A 16,569-nucleotide genomic window follows, 5' to 3' on the forward strand; every position below is an offset into this window, starting at 1 on the left:
GTTACAAAATACAGGTTCATTAATTTTTTTCTTAATCAAATACATAAATCACAAACATGGATGGATGGTATGAATTGCCCACTGTTATTTAATAGGGTCATCCCACACATCCTGTCCACTTGTGTGGAACTTCAGAGTTAATTTGAATTAAAATGAACTAAAAAAGCATTGTGCTCACTCAGAGGCAACTTGAGACTGCTATTGTTTGAAAGAAATTGAAAGGAAGATTGACTATTTTATGTCTGTTAGTTTACACATACCCTAGGCTTTATGAGGCAATATACTGTACCATACACTGTAGTGCATGAGCAAATAAACTTCTAAATGTATTTAAAAGCTCACTTTATAGAATGAATAAATTTCATTTATTGCAAGGGTAAAATATTAATAGCTTGCTCAAGCAGTTTGTGCAGAATTTGTTTGTGAGTTTAATTTATCAGAGTGAGTTTCAAAATTGCAGAAAGAAAAAAAGGAAGTTGATGGCTTTAAAAACTGGTATATTTTTTTAAATAATGATTCAAGGTAACAGAAGTTATAGATATTGATCATTCTTAACCCTGAAAGCAAAATGGTGTGAGTATGTGTGTGTGTGATCTTTGAGGATTAAGATAAAAAGAGGAATTTTTCCAACCAGAAAACTGCCTAATAAAGGAATTGAAAGTGTGATAATATTTGATTGAGATCAGTAGGCCATGAATGAAAATTATTCCAGAAGTAATAATATCAATAAAATTATCCATTCCTTAGCTTGTTGTTTAATGAACTTGTAAAACATACATTCTTTGAGGAGCCTGTGGGTAAATATATATAAATAAACTGAAATTATGGTGTATAGAGGAATTGAGACTATTAGTTATGGAAAAGCTCAGATGAAAGGATTTGGGCTTCTTAGTCTATCAGAGGAATACAAGGGAAATTGATGAAAAAGGAAATTAATTTAACCACTACTCTCCACAGTCACTAAATATTTCTCCCAAGGAGATACAGCAAATACAGAACTTTAGGAAACAGTCTTTTGGTACATATGTACCCATTGGGACACTATTGTTAGGGAAAGATTGATTAGAATATTTCACAGTGGCTCTCACAAAAGTAAAAGGAGATAGTAATCCATCCTTCACTCTCATCAGCACACACACACATACACATATGTAATATATACACATGCATATGCATAAATATGTATACATAAACATATTCTTGATTGTAGTCCTAGATTATTTGCCCTCTGGAGCATTATGATACATGATATCTGATCCTTTAATGCTATAGCAGCAAAGTCTTGTTTGAACCTGATTGTGACTCCCTGATATTTTAATTTTTTTTTCTGGACCCTTGTAATATTTTTTTTCCTTGACCTGATAGTTCTGAAATTTGACTATAATGTTCTTTTGGAATTTCATTTTGGGGTCTAGTGTTTTGTTAATTGTTATGGCTGAAGAAAGTGAAAGGGAAAAAATTAAAAATATAGATTAAAATAGAGATATGTATTGCACACATTTTTGGAGCAAGTTTTTAAACATTTACCAGCATACCAGTTGAATGGAGTAGTCAATCCTCCCACAGATAACCAAAGTTTTACCCCAGAAACCAGTCCCTTTATGCTAGGGAGAACTAGTTTCAGAATAGGATTCCTCATTGAAGAATGAAACTGTCCATAAGAAAAGTAAAAAAGTTGTCAATTTGGAAGAGAGAGAAAACTCCAGCAGGTTTCTGGATAATTGAAGTGCTCCATAACTCTCATATAATACTTGTGCCAGGTTCTTAATCTGTTTCCTGAATTCCTTGTCTATTTGTCCATAATGGCCTTTAATATAATCCAATGGCAAAATTTATTTTTCTCATTCCTTTGACCTTTATCCAAAAATCCTATATCATTCTTGTCTTCTTTGTTTATTGGATGCCCTTACATGAGTATACCTTCTTAAAATATAATGCTACCCCTAAACCCTCCACCAAATCTATATATTTTTTTCTTTTCAGTAAAATACAATTATCCCTCCCACATTGAGACTTTTCCCATTGCAGTTTTGATATATCATGGATCAGCATAAGAAATTAAATGGGAAATTTGGGGGATTTTGCAGAAGCAATAGGTGACATGCAAAAACCAACAGATGACACAGAAAAAGCTAAGAAACTCATAAATTATAAAAATGCATGTGTATGCATAATATAATCATATTTTATCTTTTAATACTGTAATAATTCAAAGTTCTTTTTTAATACAAAGGGAGGACCAAGGGACAGCTATATACCCATCCACAGTCATGCTCCACCTATGAGTTTCATGGCATTAAGTATTAGTGAAACCTGAGTTAAAATTTGTCCCCTTGCTCTAGGACCTCTATTACTTCTTAGTTGCTGCCAAAACTTTTAACATTTGTGTATAGACACTTGAGACCATAGATTTTATTACTGTATCCTTTCTGAAGTATTTTGTAGGAATTTTTGGGTATTCTGATTGCAATCCTTACTTCTTTCCATGTATTCTCTATAGTATCTAGATCTACTCAGGGAAATATAAATAAAAATAGAAAATATTATTCCTCCCCCATCCTTTTTTTTGTTTGTTGAAATGCCTATTGTTTACATTTTCAAAACATTAGGCAAATTAATTTTTACCACTTTTTGTCAGGAATATTTACTCTCTGACTAGAAACCTCTCAACCCTATAAAAAAGCCATGATCCAGAAATCCAAAACATATTCTCAGATGCTGTTTTCATCTAGATGTTCTCTTCCTGAACTAAGTTTTCTCTTCCTGCATTCCTTTCTTTCAGTAAGCTAAAATGAGGAGCACATGATCCACATAATTATTGTTTTCAGTTACTTTGCCAGGATTTCATAATCATTGGCAATTCTTTTTAAGTTTATTCTGAATGTGTCATTTTTTCACCATTAAATCCAGATTATTGATGAATTCTTTTTGCATTTACCATGGTCTCTTTAGAAAATTTGTCCTTTTCATCCTCGTCACTACTAGTTTCATGGGTACTTAATAAATGTTTATTAACTATTGACTGATCGGAATTGTGTCTTTGTGTTTTCATAATTTTATGTTTGAAAGCTTCCCTACATTTCTAGTACCCCAGCAATCTAGGTTGAACTTAGACTGTTTAATATTTTATTAATGACTTTGAAGAAGCATGGATGATATGCTTACCAAATTTTCAGATGATGATAAATGATGTGAGGGTAGCTAATGCAATGGATGACTGAACAGGAAACCACAAAATTCTAGACCTTTGGACTGAATGTAGTAATCTGAAGTCCAATAGGGGAAAATATAAAATCTTATAACTGGAAAAAATCAGCTTCACAAGTATAAAATTGGGAAGGGAATAAAAAGACAGCAAGCATTTTGAAAAGGACTAGCTCAATATGAGTCAGCATGTATTGTGATAGTCAATAAAATAGTCAGTTCTGCTGACTATATAAATATAGTAAGTTCTCCTGTAACTTGCTGTAAAATGTGAATTTGTTCCATTGTGAATGATATATAAGGGTACAATATGAAGAAAATGAAAATTTCCTATTTGTTTATGCAGAAATTATGGGCAGGTCTCTGATGACCTATTGACCCCTCCCGAACTCCCAAGAGTTGTGGTTTGCTTATTATACATGTAACTTTGCCATTCTGCCCTGTGGAAGCTTAGTTGAAGGTTAATTGCAGTCTAAGGTCTTGCCACCACTATGTATTTTAATACTAATTTCTTACCCATTTACTAAGTATAAAACTGTGCTACCACTTTATTAGTTTCCTATCTTATTTTAAAAATATATCACTGATACAGTCTTTGAGTATTGCATCCACAACCTCATTTTCCTCATAAACCTTGTGGTTTTTAATGTGTGATTTTTGCATAGTGTGATTTTTAGAAATACTTTGATGTATAGGGAACAGACTGTATATATGTACAGGGGTATGTGGTTAAAATTGCATTCTGATAGATTATATGATCAAAAAAGTTTGGAGAACAGAATTAAGAGGACTTGGCACCTTTGGCACAGAATCTCCTGCTGGAGATGAGATTCTAGTCAAGGGTGTGAAAAGCAGACAATTAATTAAAGAAAAAAAATCTAGAAAGGTACTTACTTCTTCCTCTCACCCTCCCAGTCAGATGACTGAAGTGGTTAATGATTTTTTCTCTGAAAAGGTTGTGATAAGCATTTGGGTTTTAAACTAGGAAAACAAGAATAAAAAAGCAAAACAACGACAATATGCCCTACTCTTCTTAATGTGAGATAATATAGACAAAGTACTGCATTTGTAATCAAAAGCTAGAGGCAGAGAAGAGCTTCAAAGTTGTGTGTCTAGAGGAATCTTGGATAATAATAATTCCTCAGAGACTAAGGGGATGAGTAAACACTGGCAACAGCACAGTCACAACAGCAGTGTCTGGAAAACACATATTGCCTAACAGAGACTGACAAAAACTTCTTTTTCTTTAAAGAGTGGTTTATCTATTTATTAGAACTGTGAATAGAAGAGATATTTCTACTCCAATAGGGCAATCTCAGCTTCAACTGCCAACTCTTAAAACAGTGATATCAAAATTTTTATAAATCCTACATCTCTACTATAGCAACATGGTAATATGGCCAAAGACATTGCTAGCCTTGAAACATCTGAAGCTTAAAGCCTTGATATATGTTGCCCTTCATTTCTGCTCATACGTGTGTGTCCATACAAGAAATGCATACCAGGGTGGAGGCTGGGGAGAGTGTGCTTCAGGTTTGTGGAGGAAATATTTTATTGCTACTTTTCTAAATGTGCTGTTTTATTTTGGTTTAAAATAATTGTGTCTTTTGACTGACTAATAAAAGTAAAGGGATCAGCAGGGCCTTGTGCTATATTTTTGATTGGATGAACACCCATAATGTGCTTTAACCTTACCTGGCAGACCCAGTTTCTGTATCTAAGGAGGGATCTCAGTTAATTCACGATTGCTTCAGAATCAGTCTTGTTCATCATTTATTATAACACAGTACTATATTATCACAATCATATTCTGCAACTTGTTCAACCATTCTCTAACTGATAGATAGCTGTCCATGCAATTTCCAGATCTTTCCCACCACAAAGAGAGCTACTATAAACATGTTATATCATATAGGTTTTTCCCCCTTTTTCCCTAATCATCTTTGGCAATATATTTAGTAGTGGTATTGCTAGGTCCAGGGGTATAATCAGTTTAATACTCTATGGGCATAATTTCACATTGCTCTCCAAAAGGGTTGGATAAGTTCACAATTCCACCAACAATGAGTTAGTGTCCCAGTTTTACCAAAATTCCTCCAATATTTGTTACTCTCCCTTTCTATCATTTTAGCCCATTTTTTAATTTAATATTTATATAAATATTTATATAAAGATATAAAAATATATCTTAAGGTTGTTTGAGTTTGCATTTTTCTAATCAATATTTATTTAGAGCATTTTTATATGATTATAAATTATTTTTATTCCTTTGACCATTTAGGAATTGGGGAATGACTCATATTCTTACAGATTAAGAAAAAAGAGGGGGGTGTAAATTTACATGATAACTACATTATATATTTAAAAGGAATAGAAACTTGTATATAACAGATTTACAGTTTTATGTGCAATCATCTCTTTAAAATCATACTATATTATGCAATTTCTTGTTTTATGTCATAATTTGATAAAAATAAATAAATAAAGTTGCCTTGCTTTTGTCTTTATCCTGTTCAATCAATTCAATCTGTCAATTTTTTCATTTCCTCTTAAAGCTTCAGTGACTCCTGGTAGCTTCCTGAATGAAATGAAGGCTCATTTTGGTGATAATAAGAAGCATTTACAATATGACTTCATCCTAGATTTCCAATCTTGTCTCATACTATGCTTATTCAGTAAATTGGGCCCAAACTTAACTATTTTATCTACCTGAGATTGTCTTGCCCTTTCCTACCTTCAAACTTTTGTTCATTTAGCCTCCAAGACTGGGGTAAACTTTCTATTCCCTTCTCATTAAAATGATATCTTTCACCTCAAGTTTCATATGGCAATTTGACTGAGCCTTTCCCATTTACTTTGTATTAGCTTTGCATTAATTTTGTATTGATAACCTGTGTATGCCTGTGCTGTTAGAGGGTTAGGGCTCTTGTTTTTTTTTTCTTTTTATGTTATGAGTTTTATATAGTACCTTACATATTGTATATTATCAATAGTATTTGTTGGATTGAATTAAAGGAGAATGAGTAAACATTCTAGAGCTAAATCCTGTAGTCCTAAGGATTATTGATTCACATAACAAAACCCTTTACTACAATGTCAATTCCTTGAGGGTAGCAACTGTTACTGTTTCTATACTTTTATCTTTAGGCACATAAGAAACACTTAAAATGCTTGTTGATTGATTTGTTGTTGTAGTTTACACAAAATGTTATTAAAATTAGGGAATCTGGTTATTGAAGTCCAAGGGAAAAATAGTCATGGACCAACTTTTATTATTTGAACAAAATTAACCAACAGAGTCAGTTCAATAATAATAGTAGTAATATTGTTAAAATTCCAAAATGACATTTTGATGTTTTTTATTGTTGTTTGACCATTTCAGTCATGTCTGACTCTATTTTATTCCATTAGGGGTATTTGTTGCAAAGGTATTGGAATGATTTGCCATTTTCTCCTCCAATTCATTTTGCTGAAGATGAAAGTGAGGCAAACATGGTTAAATGGTTTTCTCAAGATCACACAGTCAGTAAGCATTTGAGGTCAAATTTGAACACAAGAAAATTTTTTCCTGATATCAGCACCTGTACTCTATCCACTGTGCCACCTAACTGCTCTCATGGACATTAGGATGGTGAAAGAAGCTCTCCTTTACATTTTTTTATGGAAATTGGGACAAATGTTCATTTTGTTTTGTAGTTCCTGCCAATTTAAGCATTAAAAAATGTTAATTGTTGATTTTGACATGTCCCAGGATTTAAGGTTTGATCAACAAAGTAAGAGAACATAACTCTTTTTGTAACTTAATAAAAGTAGATTCCATTCATGTCTGTAGCTAAGAAAGTTGGGTTCCTGTCATTTATTGCTATTCTATTTAGATATGAAAATCATTTTTTATATTTTCTGAATATTTTTAAAACCTGTACATTTCCCTAATCTAAATGAAATATAGAAGAGTGTGATTGTTCCACCTACATTCCTTCAGTAGAGAAGTTAAAGTCTGAAAAATATACATGGAATTGGAAGGGCTATTATAAACAGTATATATGAAAATTATGACACATAAAATTCCTCTGGTTTAAATACTAAAATAATGGAGATTAAAGTGTTTTATTTACTTTGAATCATCCAGATGAGTGCCTCCTTTTAACATTGTCCTGTTTCAACAAAATGAAAGCAGAATATTGCCATTTCCCAATATCTTTAATTCCCTTCAATTTCTTTATTAGATTCTTATGACTTTCATTCAGATATTCAACATCTACCACTTCATTAATAGGGATTTCATCATTTAGGAACATAGTATTTTAAATTTAAATAATAATGATCCCCATCATTATCTCAAGGCCTGGCCCCAAGTTCTTCAAGAGCTGACCCTTATCAAATACTTTTAGGAAAAAATGCCCTTCAAATCTCAAAAGATGGCTCATTTTTATTAAATGATTGATGAATGAATGAAATATTTGAATTATTGAGTATTTCCTTTACACTATAAGAATAAGAAGATAGAGCTACATAAAATTTTTGTCATGTTATTGTAGAAAGTTTGGTGTGGCTTTAATACAGGTGCACAGTAGGCCACAAGCAATAATAATGGGACAGAGAGAGTACTTTAAAAACAACAATGCAATGGGAAAAGTACTCTCTTTGGAGACAGTGGACCTAAAAGTGAATTCTGATTATGCAATTGATCAATTGTATAAACTTGGGTAAATAGTTAATCTTATATTTTTCACCTGTAAAACAAGAAAACAGGACTAGATGAAATCTGCATTCCTATCCTCATTTAGTTCTTAATATTTAATTTACTTTTTTGGAAATTTATTCTTTTACCTCTAAAATATTGTTTGATGTTATATTATGTTTGTTTTATGACATCACACTAGCCCTGGAACACACACCTTGTCAGTAGTCTCTCTCCTAGGCTTTGTCCCTCTCTCAGATTAGAGGGTAGAAAACTCTTCTCTCAGAAACTTCACTCAAAGAGAGAGTTCAGTTTTTTTTATTTCTCACCCAGCTCTACTTCTCTATTAAGCCTCAGGAATACTGTCATTCAGGAAAATCACTTCAGGCTTGGACCTTACAAAGCCATATCTTGAAAGTACATTCTACCTCTGGATCACAGAGACATCCTCCCAGAATCTCCATTTAAGGATTCCTAGGGCACTAATCTCTTCATTTCCTACAATGGTACACTTCTCTGGATATTTTTCACCTAATCTTGCAACCCTTCAGTTAGCTTCTCTAACCAATCCTTCCTGTTTTCTACTTTCTTTCTACTATAGAAAGGTTGTCTTTCTCCATTAGATTGTAAACTTCTTGAGAACAGGGACTGTCATTTGATTTTCTTCAAATCCTTAGGCTTAGCGCATAGTAAGCATTTAATAAATGTTTATTGACTTATTTTTGTGTGCTTGATGGAAAGATTGAAGAATGTGGTCAATAGACCATAAATCTGAAAGTGAGAAAGACATGGGTTCAAATCTTACTTCTGTTATATAGTATCAGCAATTTGACCATGGGAAGTTATTGCACCTCACAGTGTCCTGAGTAATTTTCCAAAATTACAAATTAAAGAAGAACAGAGAAAGATGAATAAGTAAATCAGGAAAAAAAAACAACTGTGTGGAGACACAATTTTCAGAAGTGCTTCCTCCTTACCCCTCTACTCCTCACTGTCACAGATCCATGGAACAATATACCCAAAGTACCCATACCTTTCTATAAATAGGATTTAAGGAAAACTCAAACCTTGGGTCTCTTTATTCTGGCATTTTTATTCATTTCACCTTCTAGGCACTGATCAGAGCCTTGACATTTTCTTGGTAAAAATTAGTTGGCTTATTAATAAGCTCAATTCTCCTTTTTTATCCCAGGATAATTAAAGAACAAAATCAAAAGAAAAAAAAATCCATTCTACTTCTCATTTAGATAAGCAGTTCAACCCTACATTGGTGTTATATTCAAACCTGTAGGCAAATTAATGGAAGGCAATATCATAGCTGAACTTTATATGACTTGCCCTATATGCCATCTTTACACATTAAAATTAAACTGCCTGAACATAGCCATGAAAATTAGAATTGAAAAACTTTAGTTCTCTAACAAATTTATTTGGACCTTAAGAAAACATGGATTTTAGAATGACAGGGACTTTTGTGAGGATCTATTCAAACTTATAAATCTTCTCATTTGATAGGTTTATAAAACTAAGACCCAAAGGTGTTAAGCGTCAACAACACTGTAACAGGTAGTGAATAGAAGGAAGCATTCAAACCTGACCTTTTGACTTCAATTTCAGTAGTTTCCCACAAAACCATCATGCCTACATGTCAGGGAGAAGAGAAGAGAGAATTTTTATTAAAATGGAACCTAACCAAATCTCTAGTATATAGGGTAGATAATTGATTCTCATGGTCATCAGGTACATAATTATGGGTAAAGAAATGTGCAGACCAAAATTAGAAAAAAAATGTGCAGACCAAAAATATTTGGGGAGCTTACAGATTCAAAATATTATTGCAAAAGTAGGCAACCATTATTTTCTCTAGAACTGATAAAATTATGACTTTCCAAGATTGAATTCCGTGACATTTCCAGGGGTGTGCTGGTAAAAGTTCAATAACCAGATTTCTTCCCCTGCCCACTTTTAAGTATAATCTATATAATTAATTTAACTTCTTTCTTAAGTCTAGACAAATCAATAAAAAACCAAATTAACCACTGATTAGTAGAATTTGATAATTTCCAAAGTATAAATATTCATATGGGGTAGGGGGGATAAGATGGCTGAGGAAAGGCAAGGACTCCCCTGAGCTCTCTGCAAAACTCCTCTAAACACCTTTAAATATTTCCTTAAAATAATTTCTGGAGTAACAGAACCCACATAAGGATTAAGTAAAACAAATTTCCAACTGAAGACAAGTTAGAGGGTCAGCACGAAAGGTCTGTCAAACCAGTGTGAGAGAGGAACACAGTCCACTGCAGGCCACAGCACCTTAGATCAGGCCCCACTAATCCAAGAACAGAGCTTGAGTGACTTAATCAACAGCAGTAGCTTTTTGTGATCTCTGAGCATACAGATGATAAGGGAGTCAAACAATTGATCAGAAAGAAATTACAGGTGTGTCTTTGCTGGCACTGGGGCGAGAACTCTGTTGCTTTGCCCATATACAGATATGGGTCCCAGTCCTAGGTAGCTGTTTCAGGACTAGTAAGAGCACTAACATACTTAAGCTTGCAGCACGGGACACATCGTAGTTCCAGGGCAAAAAAGAGTACTTATGTTTGCTCACAGACCAGAACACAGGTCAAGAGGGGAGTAAACACACCTCTCCTTAATTCATACAACCTTGGAAGAGCTGAAAATTTACAGGTCTCTGAAAAAGTATCTTTAAAAAGGCTGCGCAAACCCCTTAAGAAGATTGCCGTGAAAGAAGAGTTGGATAAATGGAAAAGTATATACAAAAATTCACTAAAGAGAAGAGCTCCTTAAAAAGCAGAATTCTCCAAAGGCACAGAGGGTTACTGAAAAAATCTCATTCCTTAAAAATTAGAATCGATAAAATGGAAACCATCCATCTAATGATAGCAAAATCTAATGTCTCTGAACTTAGGAAAGCGGTCTCATTTATGACAGAGACACAGACTCATGATCAACCCATAATTGTTGATATTTATTCCAGGATCTAACATTTGCGACATGACCTTTTGAGTATTCCTTGCCACTAAAATCATACAAAAGTTTTGCAAAATAGTTGTACTGTTCTGTGTAGATTAATTTCCTCCTCCTCCTCCTCCTCCTTCTCATTCTCCTCCTCCTCCTCCTCTTTCTCCTCTTCTTCCTCTTGGCTTTCATCTTATCAATATTTCTAAATGTGAAAGTTATATATGTATATGCCAATGTAGATTGGCAGTACATCTGTCCCTTATAAACTTATTGCTTTGAGACACTGGGTCTTGTCCAGTCACATAGCTTTTACGTGCTAGAAGTAGATCTTTCTGACTTTCAGACCATGCATCTATCCAGTATGTCATACCTTCTTTCTATAAAGCCATTAGACATCATTATTGATGTTAATGAGAAATGTCTCTGGTGATTCATAGACTACTTATCTCATTGTTCTCTGCTACCCAGGTAGCATTGGTGAATACCAACACATGACTATATTTATACACTCTTTCTGTTTATGCCCTCTAACTCTTATCTGTGTCTTTAAATTGCAAGCTCTCCTTACCTGCTTGAGCCCTCTTCTTTTTCCCCCTCTACTGCTAATATCAATATCTAATTAATATACATTTTGTTTTCATATTTTTTTGAATCTGTGATTGACTTACAACTTCTTTTCTATTACCATGCTTTCCACTGGGCCTAGTACAGGTGGTTATCTTATTCCTTTTCATCTGTGGTGGTCCACTGCTTATGACTTGGTACTACTCAAAAGCCATACCATGGGGGGACTGCTAGTAGGAATAGGGTCTTTGACCAGAGTATATTGTCTCATTGTAGGAGGAAAGGGGAAGGAGGGAGCTTTATAGCTATCTTCAAAAAGATGAGTGGCTGTCATGTGGAAGAGGGATTGCTTAGCCCCATAAGTGGGGACAGTGGGCAAATAGTTCTGGAGAAACTGATTTAACCTCAATATAAGGAAAGACCTCCTAACAATTAAAATTATCAAAGTGCCAGTGGGTCCATTAAATAGTACTGTAGTCTCCATTGCTAGAAATTGTTAAGTGTGGTGAGAAGAGAATTTGTCACATGAAAGGCCATTTGATGTAGCAGAAGAAGTTCTAGAGTTTGGATTAATGTTCTACTGGCTTTTATCTACACAAAATTAGAGAAAGAACTTCCATTGTTCTTATCTGTTCAATTTGGAGGTAAAGTCTCATGCTTTTCTAAGCCTGATGGACTCATTTTAGAAGACAAATTCCTAGTAGTAGACAGGTTGAATTGAATTTTCTTTTGACCCAGTAATCTTTTCTCCTTTAATATACTATGGCGTTTTCTTTGCTTTCATCTAGATACAAAAAGAAATTGTTAGTTATGAAGCTTGGAAGGAAAACAAATGTAACTTTTTTTCTAATGTATTTAAGCATCATTTAAGTATAGTAATGAAGGATCTCTCTAGTTGCTTCATCAGCTTCTAATATTCCTTGTGCTCTGGGTCTGACCTTAGGGTCTGAGCCCTCTCTTGTCCAGACTCTCCTTTCTGAGTCCATCTGCTTTTGCTTTCTTTCACTAACACTAATGACTTCCTCAAAGCCACTTTTGCATTAGCTGTCTATTCCTAGGTAGTAGCTATGGCTGAGTCATGGTGGTGTGGTGGGAAAACAGTCATGATATTAGTAAAAACAAACAAACAAACAACTCTAGGAAATAGAGGGTAATCTCTTGTCTAGGATTATACAAACAATTACTTCCATAAGGAAGTACTCAGGAGTATTTGAATCACAACTGTGGCATTTTAGCTCTTTAGACATCAAAAGAAAAAAAAATATTGTTTCTCTTCATTAACTAAGAGTCAAATTTGCTCAATGAAATTAATGTGCACAACTTCTCAAGATTTTACTTTTAAAGTTAACTTTCTATCTATTCTGTGAAGGTCTTGTGTGTGCATATGTGCTTGCATATCATCTCCTTTGTTACACTTCAATTTTCTTGGGGATGAGGCCTTTTTTTTAAACTTTCTTTGCATCCCCAGAGGTTAGCACAAGTTCCTGGTACTTAGTAAGTGATTAAGAAACGCATATTGATTGATTGGTGGTAAAATGCTTTAACATAATCCTTAAAAATTTTAAAATAAATTCATAATACTATATTTCAGTTTCTTCTTTTATGAATTTATTTTTGATCAATTAAATGATGAATATTTCCCTATCTGAAAGTCACTCCTCTGACAACTTCATTTATTTGGAGGACATGTAGAGAGGGTAAGAAAGTCAATAAATATTTATTAAGTGCCTACTGTTGTAATGCCACGCAAAAGCAACTTCCAAGTTTAAAAATACCAGCATAGCAGCTCTCCATTTTATTCAGTGACAAATTAGAACAGAGAAAATCAAAATACAGCATAATTCAAAATATAGCATTCACCAAGCATAATTCAATAATTTCCAAGTACTACTCCACCCCTTGGAAGTGTATTCATTTAGTCAATCACAAAGCCCCTCTTCTCAAATGGAGATAAGTTTCCAATCATTAAAAAAAAAAAGTACATTCATTTGGTCAATCACAGAGCACAAAAAGTCAAAAGCTTCCCACCCCAGCATCACAACTGAAAAGGCCATCTACCCCTGAGATACAAAAAGCTTAAGATATCATCACAGCATTTAGTATCCAAAGAGAGGTCTTTTCTTCATCTTGACCTGAGGGAAGTTCTCAGCAATCTCTGTTCCTGGGGAGACAAAGCTTAACAAAGTTACAAGATACGTTGCCAATATCCTCATTAATTCATTCTCTGTCTGCAGAACATTCCTAGGACCCCTGAAAACATCAGCAAGACCCTCTTCCAGGATTTCTGTAACCATACAACAAGAAAATAATTTTTAGGGCTTCTGAAACAAGGTTCCATGACCTCTGCAACAACAGCACTGACTTTCACCAGTGTATGCAATTAACTCTCTGTCTGCAGAATAGCCTCAAGAGCTCTGAACCAACAGCAAGTTTCCAGGACCTCTGCAACAACAACACTGTCCTTCACCAGTGGACGCAATTAACTGTCTGTCTGCAGAATAGTCTCAGGAGCTCTGAACAAACAGCAAGGTTACAGGAACTCTGCAACAACAGCACTGTCCTTCACCAACAGACAAATCTGGCAAAACAACTCCAAACAGACAAAGAACTGGGATCATAGTCATGTCTCCTCAGGCCTTGGCAGGTGAAGGCTCTCAAAAGTCTTGGGCAGCTTGAACTGGCTCTCAGCAATCCTCTCTCTCTCTCTCTCTGCCTCCATGATGCTGCTTCCAAAAATTCTCCTGCCTCTCTTCCTCTGCTTGTGCCTCTCCAAATCCGTGGCACCAGTTCCTTCCAGTTCAGCCCTCTCTTTTCAGGTGAACAAGTCCATCCCATAAGTGGGATTCACAAGCTCTGGGTTTTAAAACTCAACCTGAAAATGAAGCCAATGCAGGGGGATCTTTAAATTCTATTACTATTACAACTGTATACAAGGCATTGCTCTAATCACTAGGAATAAAAAGATAGGTATAAAGCAATCCCTTCCCTCAAGAAGCTCATAATCTAATCAAGAAGGCATCACATAAAAAGAAGCTGAAAAGGAGAAGAGGGAGGTTTACTCTGCAGAGGGGCATAAGTAAGTCCCTTAAGCAGGGTAGTAAATTCTCTGAGGGGGTGTAAGTTTCAAATCTGATTTCATAGTGCAAAATGATGAGTTTCTGGAGATGATTAAATACAGAATGTGGGGCAGCAAATAATGAAGTCCATTTATATGTATACATACATACACACTTATACATAAATACGTAAGTACATACACACACACACACACACACATATATATATATATATATATACACACAAATACATCTGTAACTTTGCATATGAATATACACACAGGTGTATGTATGTTTGTGTATATATATATTAGCAACTCTGTGGGATATGGATTATAAAGTGGAGAGGCTTGATGCAAGGGGAGCAAATCGGATGCTATTTCAATGGAGATGGAAAATGGGGGCTTAGGAGATGATGGTTTTATTGTGAGAGTAAATAAGGTAACAGATGTAACAGATGCTGAGTAGATAGAATTGACAGAATTTGGCACCTGATTGGATGTGGGGAAGGCTCGTGAAGTCATACAGACTAAGATGATTTTGAGGTTTCAATCTCAAGTGATTAAACAGAAATAGAAAGTTAAGAGCAAGAATGGGGGAAATATGAGATCTAATTTCCTCATGTTGATTTTGATGGGCATTTGGTACAATGAGGTGAATATTTCAGAGTTATTTGGTGATATAGAAATGGAGCTCAGAAGAGAGATGAAAGCTGGGTATAAATTGGGACTCATTTTCTGACAGATGGCCATTTTTTTTCCAAATCTTAGGATTTAAGGTTCTTGGCTTATAGGGAATGGGAAGAGTGTTTTGTAGGTGGCTAGAGGAGAGAAACAAAGTCTGGAACAGCTGCTGTTGGGTGTGGAATACAAAATCTACCAAGAAAGATTAAAAGGATTGCAATGCTGCAGAGAAGGTCTAGTTCAGATTAGATAACATAAATTTGCAGCATACAGGGTCAGCATGGCTATATTGCTGTCACCAGCTTTATTAAGCAGCATATGAATAGGAGCACAGAAGGCAGATGGTGGGGCCAAGGGATAAGCACCATTTCTCCAGAAGTTTCATCCCTGCATGAGCATATGTCAGTATGTCATTTTTGTTTTATTTGCTTTGTTTTGTTTTTCCCCACAGACTTCCTGTTTGATTTCTAAAATTTTCTTAAGAAAATTTCTATGTGGGGTAAGGGACTAGTCCACTCTCTTAGACCAGTCATCATTTGCAGCTGTTATGTTTAATAAGCTGGGGTGACTGCCTTCAATGAAGAGAGACATCAGCTGCAGGTACTAAACCATATCTGTGTTGTCAATAGCTGTTATGCCTCTTTTAAAGCTTATCACCTTGCTTACTATCTCTCTGTTCCTAAAATAATGACAATTATATTTTTTAATTTTTTTTCTCCCCAAAAGAATGTGACTTCTTTTGCATGACTGCTATAGAGATTCTTTCCCATTCATATTTCTGGAATAGACATGGATTTCACTTCCTGCCTGAGATGACATGAATGTTTCTTCATACTTCTGCAAGTCAGTAATAGAACCTCAAAACCTGCTTTTCTCAGCTCATGTAGCTAGAGCACCAGTTCAGGGACCTTTCATTCCTCACTTGAGCTACTCTGAGAGTCACCAGCTTAGTCTCCTTTCTTTTAATCTCTCCCTTCTCTGGACCACTCTTACCTCAATCTGCCAAATAAATAATCAAAAAAAGGAAGACCAATTATAATCCTCCCTTCCTTAAATGGTATTTAAGTACAGCAGCTCCTAAGTGCCTTTAAGATGAAATAAATATCCCTTCAACTGGCATTTAAATTGTCCTTCAGTTTGGTTTCCAAAAACCTTTCCAGTCAACCTTTCCATATGTGTATATATATATGCATGTATGTATTTGTATAAATGTGTGTGTGTGTGTGTGTCCCCTTCATGCATTCTATGTGCTGGGAAAAGTTGTTATTTCTTGGGTTGGTGCCTTTGCACAGACTGTACCTGACAGCAGTCACATACAACCTCCCTTCTTCCTCTTAGGATTACCATCTTACTTTAAAACACAGTTCAGGTGCTACCTCCTAGTAGAACCTTACCA

This window comes from Petaurus breviceps, unplaced genomic scaffold, assembly GCF_028583685.1.
Source record: "Petaurus breviceps papuanus isolate PSGF00001 unplaced genomic scaffold, PetGlider_PUasm1.0 47, whole genome shotgun sequence".
Lineage (NCBI taxonomy): Eukaryota > Metazoa > Chordata > Mammalia > Diprotodontia > Petauridae > Petaurus > Petaurus breviceps.